We start from the raw sequence: 8,864 nt of genomic DNA, 5'->3' as shown, positions 1-8,864 counted from the left end.
ATGGACAAGGCGAGCGGTTCACAGCAACAAAACATGGCAGAAGAGTTCAAGCAGTCCATAGTTGCTGCGAGGAAGCTAAAGTTGGAGGACAACATCTTGGAAAAGACGCTGTCTACCTGGAGCAAGCTCCAGGATCTGCAGTCCTTCCGTGAGGAAGGGTTTGTTGCCACAAGGAAACGAGTGGCAACATAGAACAAGTATCAGCGACGTCTCTACGTCACTCATACTGCTGACATCTTCAAGGATGAATGTGTCTATCTTTTGATGCTCCTCAAGGAGCAAAAGGTTCTGAGAAGGATCGCCTTCTCAGAAGACTTCTTGAAGACCACCACAGGTGGGTTAACCACTTGGCTGACTTTCTGGTGAGAGGCAGTAGATAGGGAAATCTCTATTGTAAAAGCTCAACTCTATCAATAAAATTTTATTTTGTTTAATGTTGATTTCCCTTTAAGGATTTATTATTTTCTGCACTTAATCTTGGAACTGGTTCAACATATAAAAATGTTAAAAAGATTAAGTTAAATCAATTAAACAAAGAATATTTCGGAAATAAGAAAACTTAATCTCTGGTAGTGGCTTTGTGAATATGTCTTATGCCTGTTGTTCAGTTGAAATGTACTCCAGTCTGATCTCCTTCTTGAGAGCATGATCTCTGATAAGTGATGTATGACATCAATATGCTTTGTCCTGGAGTGAAGAACTAGTTTGCATGTAATCGCAATTGTGCTAGTGTTGTCACAAAAGATTGGTGAATCCTCTGCGATGACACCATAATCTCTCAGTTGTTGCTGAATCCAAAGTAGTTGGGCGCAACAGCTTCTAGCAGCTAGATATTTTGCTTCATTTGTGGAAGTTGTCATGGATATTTGCTTCTTACTGAACAAGGAAATCAGTCTGTCTCCCAGAAACTGACATGATCCACTAGTGCTTTTTCTATCAAGTTTACATCTTGCATAATCTTCATTTGAATTGCCAACTAAATTGAAAGATAAGTCCTAAGTATACCATAAGCCCACATTTTGTATGCCTTTAAGATATTTCAATATAAGTTCGGCAGTTGAAAAATGCGATTGTTTAGGATTTACTTGTAATCTAGCACACATGCAGACAACAAACACAATATTAGGACGATTAGCAGTTAGGTAAAGTAAAGAACCTATTAAACTTCTGTACAGTTTCATCTTAACCGATATCCTCCCTTCATCTTTATCTAATTTAATCGATAAGCTCTTGGCAGTATTTGTAGCTGAGCATGTTTTCATGCCAAATTTTTTGAACAATTCCTTCGTGTATTTTGTTTGATTGATAAATGCATCAGTTTCCAATTGCTTCACTTGCAGACCAAGAAAGAATGTCAGTTCATCCATCATACTCATCTCGAATTTATCCTGCATCATCTTAGCAAATTTCTCGCATAATTTGAGGTTAGTTGGCTCAAAAATAATGTCATCAACATAAATTTGCACAAATAAAGTATGATCTTTCTTTGAAAATTTGAACAGTGTTTTATCAACTGTTCCAACAGTAAAGTCATGATCAATTAAGAATTTTGATATTGTCTCATGCCAAGCTCTATGAGCTTGTTTGAGACCATATAATCACACTATAAGAAAATACTGAATACACAACACTTAAAAGACAACGATTTTACAAAAAAATCGTTGTCTTTTACTTTTTAACAACATTTTTTACTAAAAAAGTTGTTATTGAGAATTTTTTTAAGCAAAGACAATGGTTTGACCCTCAAGAAAAAGCTAAAAGACAACGATTTTTTTGTATTTTAGCGTTCTTTTGGGGTCAAAGACAACGGTATAAAACCGTTGTCTATTACCGTGTTTTTTTGGACAAACGACACAATGGTTTTATAAAACCTTTGTGGATTTATTGACGATTTTACTTAAACCGTCGCTATTTTATAAAAATCCGTCGCTATTATCGACGGTTTAAACAAAATCATCGCTATTTTAAAAATTGCGACGGTTTTATTGGAACTTTCTAAGCAAAACCAATGCAATTTTTAATCCGTCCCTATTATCGACGGTTTAAACAAAACCTTCACTATTTTAAAAATTACGACGGCTTTATTGGAACGTTCTAAGCAAAACCCTCGCAAATTTTAAAATAGTGACTGTTTAATCAAAACTGTGGCTAATAGCGACAGTTTCATAATTGCGACGGTTTCATAAACAACCGTCGTAAATAGCGACGGTTTTTGCTTAACCGTCGCTAATAGCGACAGTTTATTAAACAAACGTCGTAAATTGTCTATAAATATCTGCGTTTTCGGTCTATTTCCCTCCACACGATAAATTTTTCTCTCTTAGACGATTTTAATTTCGATTTATGGTAAGTTTTTTTGTTTCAATTTTTATTAAATTTCTAAGTGTTAATTAAGATCATGAATATTATTAGTTTAGTCAGATTGTAAGTTTTTTTGGTAGATTTATTAAATTATAAAAGTAATTTTTTTATTTTACGTAAAAAAATTAGCGGCAGATTTTTATTAACCATCTCTAATTAGCGACAGTTGTTCTCTAAACTGTCGTTAATTAGCGACGATGTTTCTCTAAATCGTCGCTAATTAGTTACGGTTTAGAACCATCGCTAATTAGCGACGACTTAGTCAAAAACCGTCGTTAATTTTAGCAACGTTATATCTTAAACAGTCGCTAATTTGCGACGGAAACCATATCAAAAACCTCGCTAGTTTTTTTACAGTCGCTAAAAACTGTCGCTAATTATAGCTACGACAACGATTTAAAACCGTTGTTGTTGAATGCACTTTCAACTACACCTTCAATTACAACGGTTTTAAATGGCCTACGATAACGGATTTTTCATTTAGCGTTTTTTTTGTAGTGAATTCTTTGTTGAGATGATAAACATGATCGGGAAATGAATGATTTACAAAACCTGGTGGTTGTTCAACATAGATTTCTTCCTGTAACTGACAATTTAGTAATGAACTTTTGACATTCATCTGGTATATTTTGAAGTTTTTAAAAAAAGGCATAGGCTTGGAATATTCTTATTGCTTCAAATCAAGCAATTGGTGCATAAGTTTCATCATAATCAATTCATTCTTCTTGTCTGTATCCTTGTACAACCAACCTGGCTTTGTTGCGCACAACTGAACAATCTTTGTTCAGTTTGTTTCTGTAAATCCATTTTGTACATATAATTGATTTTGAAAGTAGTCTTGGAACTAAAGTCCAGACATTGTTATGGGTAAACTGATTCAGCTCCTCGTGCATAACATTTATCCAATTTGGATTAGTTAGAGCTTCATCAGTTTTCTTTGTTTCAAATTGAGAAACAAAAGCTGAGTGTACAAATAAATTAAATATTTGATTTCTAGTTCTTACCGGATCAGATGGATTACGTATCACCAAGTCTTGTGGATGTAATTTATTCCATCTATAGTTGGAACTAGTTGGGTCAATTTCAGCAACTATTTCAGTTTGTAACTGGACATTTCTTTCAGTTTCAGTTGCAGTAGTTTCAGTTGGTATTTGAATATCATGCGTTGTTCCATCAACTGATTGTTAAGAACAGCTTCTTGTTTAACTGTTTGATCCACTACTTCAGGTTCTGGTGTTTGAAGGATGTTTCGATTTATGTGAACTTCTTCTTCACTATCATCCCCCAAGATGATTTCTGTTAAGCGATCAGTTAGCCCAACTGGATCGGTTGACTTATCAGTTAGTGTAGATTCATCAAATACAACATGAATTGATTCTTCTACATTTAAAGTACGTTTATTAAACACTATGTAAGCCTTGCTAACTGAAGAATAACCAAAAAATATTCCTTCATCAAATTAAGCATCAAATGTTTTCAGGTAATTTTTGCCATTATTGTGAATAAAACATCCGCAACAAAATATTCTGAAGTAAGACACCACACTTTTATGTCCATGCCAGATCTCATACTGTATTTTCAAATGATTTTTAGTAATAATTGATCTGTTCTAAGTATAACACGCGTTGTTTACTGCTTCTGCCCAAAATCTCTGAGATATACCGGAATCAACAAGCATTGTTCTAGCTGTTTATTTAAGAGTTCGGTTCTTTCGTTAAGATACACCATTTTGATGAGGTGTTCTAGCTGTTGATAACTAATACTTAATTCAAGTATTTTCTAAAAATTGAGAAATATTTTGATTGATAAATTCAATCACTCGATCATACTTTATTCTGTCAATTCCAACTGATTCTTCATTTAAAAGTCTTTTGAAAAGCTTAACCAGTTGTGCAGCAATTTGGTCTTTTGATTTGATAAAATAAACCAAGTAAATCTTGAAAAATCATCAACAATTATCAAGGTTTATTTCATTCTCCCTAAACTCATGACTGGTATAAGACCAAAAGGATCCATGTGCAACAGTTCTAAGCATCTGGAGGAAGATTTACTACCCTTGTTTTTGAAAGAAGATCTTACTTGTTTACAAAACTTACATGCTGAATAAATTTTATCTTTTGAGAAATCAATCATAGGCAGACTAGTTACAATATCATTATTACTCAGATGAACGATGGATGAAATTTAAGTGGTTCAACCTTTTATGTCACAACCAGTTCTTAGATTAATTGGAAGCTACAAAACAAACTGGTGCATTAGGTTGATTAGTCCAACTTACCTTGTAAGTATTACCACATCGATTATCAGTTATGATTATGTCATCTGTTGAGTTCTTAACTGTGCAGGTGTGCTTGTTGAATTGAACAGAAAAATTATTATCACATAGCTGACTAATGCTAATCAAGTTATATTTCAGATTGTCAACGAGTAGGACATCATTAGTAATAATATTATCATGGATAAGCTTACCCTTACCCACGGTTCTACCTTTTGAGTTGTCTCCAAAACTGATGTTTGGACCAAAATAATTAATTAGTTGGGATAGCAAATCAGCATCCCCTGTCATCTGTCTTGAGCATCCACTGTCCAGATACCAAATTGAATTTTTTGTTGATGTACATGTTACCTACAATCATACATAATGAATAATTTTGGTACCCACATCTATTTGGGTCCTAAAATTATTAATCCTTTAAGAACCGAGACTTGAATAAGTCTAACTGACTTTCTAGTTGCTGTGTTCCAGATAGTTTTTCCCGGCTTGTGTGTGCTTGATGTGTTGTGTGCAGATGGAACAATATGAGTTTTAAACTTGTTCAACTGATTGTTCATCCGATATCTTTTCTGAATAGGCTTACTGTTATATAATAATTTAAATAGCCACTCTTAGTGTTCTAGTTTTTATAGCTGAACCGTTTAGGTGACCAGCTTTGCGAATCATTAGAACTCGTAGGGCTGTATCTGATTCCATACTTCTTAGACTTGTTCTTATTTTCAATCGGTTGCTCAACTAGTTTATATGGTTCTGAAAGTTCATGTACCATAGCTGATTTTACGAAGTGAATATACTTCCCTTTGCATATATTCAGCTTTGGCTTAATATCACTTGTAGAAGATTCATCTTGTGTTGGGTGCAATAATTGTCCCTGCTTGGTAGAGCGATTGAATAGTGGTGCTTGAGTTGCTGTGCGGTTTAAAAGATTTGAGTTGCACCATTACCACCAGCTATAGCTTTTGGTAAAACGGTAAGCACTTGGTCCTACAATTTGTATCAGAGCCAAAGTCACGGGTTCGATTCCCATTGATTGCAAGGAGTGCAATTATTGGGAGAGAAATTGTTGGGTGCAATAATTATCCCTGCTTGGTAGAGAGTGATAAGTGCAATTTATTGTACTTTTATTACTTGTTTTTAACTTAGAATTTTGTGATTCTTGAGCAGGTTTTATGTGATTTGTTGTTGTTTTTGTTGTTTTAGTTTGGAAGCTTAGAATGAGAAATTGGAGTAGTAAAAGTGTTGAATTGGAAGTGCAAAAGATGAAAATTTCCGAGAATAAACCGCACCCGCGCTATAAATGGCACCGCACCCGCGGTCCATGAAAAGCAATTTTAGAAATTTCTGCCGAAGCAGTACCGCACCCGCGGTCCATGTTGCACCGCACCCGCGGTCTTAGTAGCTTGGAGATTAAAGTTTCCCCGAAACAAGACCGCACCTGCGGTCTTTGTTATAGCGTACCCGCGGTCGTTGACAGACAAAGTCCGGAAAATGCTGATTTTTGGTGTGCTGCGCATGGGAGTTGAGGACTTGTGTGTTTTTTGCGTGCAAAGACTTGCCTAGGACTATTAAAGGCTTCTATTATTGACTATCTAAAGGAGAGGAAGGAAGTAAAGGAGAGGAGAGGAGGCGACAAAGAAGTTAAAAGCTAAAATTCATCATNTGCGGTCTTTGTTATAGCGTACCCGCGGTCGTTGACAGACAAAGTCCGGAAAATGCTGATTTTTGGTGTGCTGCGCATGGGAGTTGAGGACTTGTGTGTTTTTTGCGTGCAAAGACTTGCCTAGGACTATTAAAGGCTTCTATTATTGACTATCTAAAGGAGAGGAAGGAAGTAAAGGAGAGGAGAGGAGGCGACAAAGAAGTTAAAAGCTAAAATTCATCATTCTGAGGAGATTTTCTGGCACACTTTGGAGAGAAATAACCTGTACTCCACACTCTTGTTCTAAGTTCTTCTTTCTTTATTTTTATTTGATATGTCTTGTTTAAGATTCGTGTGTTGTTGTGTTGTTTGTATTATTATTATGAACTAATTCTTGTGACTAGAGGAAAGATGGAACAAAACTAGAAACCATGTGTTGGGATTTATGAATTATGCTATATAAGTTTTCGTTATTGTTCATTTGTATTTTTCCAATCTTAACGCTTTCATTTTACTGGCCATATCTTGAATGATTCTTATGTTTATAAGTTATCACTTGGAAAAGGGATTTTATAAACAAGAAAGGGAAAAATAAATCGATGGTATTTATAGAGTTCGGGAGGACATATATTGCTTTTGAAGCCATTAAGAGAAATTAGTGCTTATTGTGTTATTTAATTTTAGATTGTTGACGGGGACGTTACAATCTTTTGTTAGATAATTAGTATCTACTTAGCAATCGTAAGATGGAGTAGAGATTAATTTAGAATTCTTGGCTAATGAATAAGAATGACATTTATAATATAGCTACACAAAATAACACATGGTGGATAGTTGCGTGAAATCAGACCTCTAGATCTTTTATTCTATTGTTATTTGCACAAGTTTGTTGTGATATTTTATTTAAATCTTTTGTCAATTTAGTTATTCTCGCAAACAAATCATTTAATCAATTTTTCTAAATAAAATTGAGACTATTTTAATTACAAGCATTAATATACATTTATATATATACTCATCGTGGGATCGACACTTGTACTCAAAAATACATTTTATTATAACTTGACTTTGTGCACTTGCAAACAATTAAGAAAACATGCAACAAGTTTTTGGCGCCGTTGCCGGGGAGTATTTATTTTAAATTTATATTAGTATTGTTACCAATTGGTCTTGATTTTAATTTAGAGCTGTTTTTATTGGATTATATTAAACATTGATTTGTTTTTATTTTTGTTTGATAGTGCATGCCAAGATCTCAAAATCTTGACTTACTTATCTTTGATCCTGAGATCGAAAGAGCTGCAAGAAGATTAAGAAAGGCAAGAAGAGAAGAGATTCAAGCAATGGCTGACAACAGAGATAATGAAAACCCACCCCCTGCAATACCCATCAGAAATCATTTTAGGCCAGTACTAAATGCTCATTATTCGGGCATAGCACGAGGGACTATTAATGCAAACAACTTTGAGCTCAAACCTGCATTGATAATCATGGTTCAACAGAATCAGTTTGGGGGAGCCGCTACTGCAGATCCTCATCTACATCTCAGAACATTCCTTGAAATTACTGACACGGTAAAAATAAATGGTGTTTCTGATGATATAATTCGATTGCGTTTGTTTCCTTTTTCTCTTAGGGATCAAGCAAGAGGACGGCTCCAATCGCTTCCTTTGGGGAGTATCACTACATGGCAGGAGTTAGCAACCAAGTTTCTTGCTAAATATTTTCCACCTGCAAAGTCTGCACAGTTGAAAATTGAGATAAGCGCTTTTAGGCAGACTGACTTTGAGCAATTATACGAGGCATGGGAACGGTATAAGGAGTTGTTAAGGAGGTGTCCAAACCATGGTTTTGAAGATTGGGTACAGATTGAATTGTTTTACAATGGTTTGAATGGACAAACAAGANTTCTTATTGTTTGCATAAGAAAAATTTTCATGATTTTTCAAGCCAGGATGATAAGTGTTAGGGGGAGGGTTACCTCGATATCCTCCGTAGCCACCAAAATTCCTATTGTTGATATAATGAGCTTCATCAGGAATATGTGGTTCTTCAGTAACAACCGATGCATTTTCAACCTCTGATGTACTAGCCTTATTCATAGCTGCAATTTGAGTTGTTAAAGCTGAAAATTGAACGGTGAGTGATGTAATAGGATCTATGGCATAAATTCCAGCTTGCTTCTTTACTCCCGACCTCTCAGACGGCCACTGATAACTGTTAATGGTCATCTGTTCAAGCAAATCATATGCTTGATCAGGTGATTTTGCAAATATCGTGCCACCAGCTGCTGCATCGACAGTGCCTCTTGTTTGTCCATTCAAACCATTGTAAAACAATTCAATCTGTACCCAATCTTCAAAACCATGGTTTGGACACCTCCTTAACAACTCCTTATACCGTTCCCATGCCTCGTATAATTGCTCAAAGTCAGTCTGCCTAAAAGTGCTTATCTCAATTTTCAACTGTGCAGACTTTGCAGGTGGAAAATATTTAGCAAGAAACTTGGTTGCTAACTCCTGCCATGTAGTGATACTCCCCAAAGGAAGCGATTGGAGCCATCCTCTTGCTTGATCCCTAAGAGAAAAA

At 35.3% G+C, this 8,864-nt stretch overlaps 1 pseudogene; it reads left to right on the top strand.

Moving 5' to 3' along the window:
• LOC140959296 (uncharacterized) overlaps positions 1-8,864 on the top strand; it is a 12,680-nt pseudogene continuing 3,816 nt past the window's right edge.

This window comes from Primulina huaijiensis, chromosome 15 (assembly GCF_012295235.1).
Source record: "Primulina huaijiensis isolate GDHJ02 chromosome 15, ASM1229523v2, whole genome shotgun sequence".
Taxonomy (NCBI): Eukaryota; Viridiplantae; Streptophyta; class Magnoliopsida; order Lamiales; family Gesneriaceae; genus Primulina; species Primulina huaijiensis.
The sequence above is the reverse complement of the archived record's forward strand: the minus strand, read 5'-3'. Positions and strand labels throughout refer to the sequence as shown.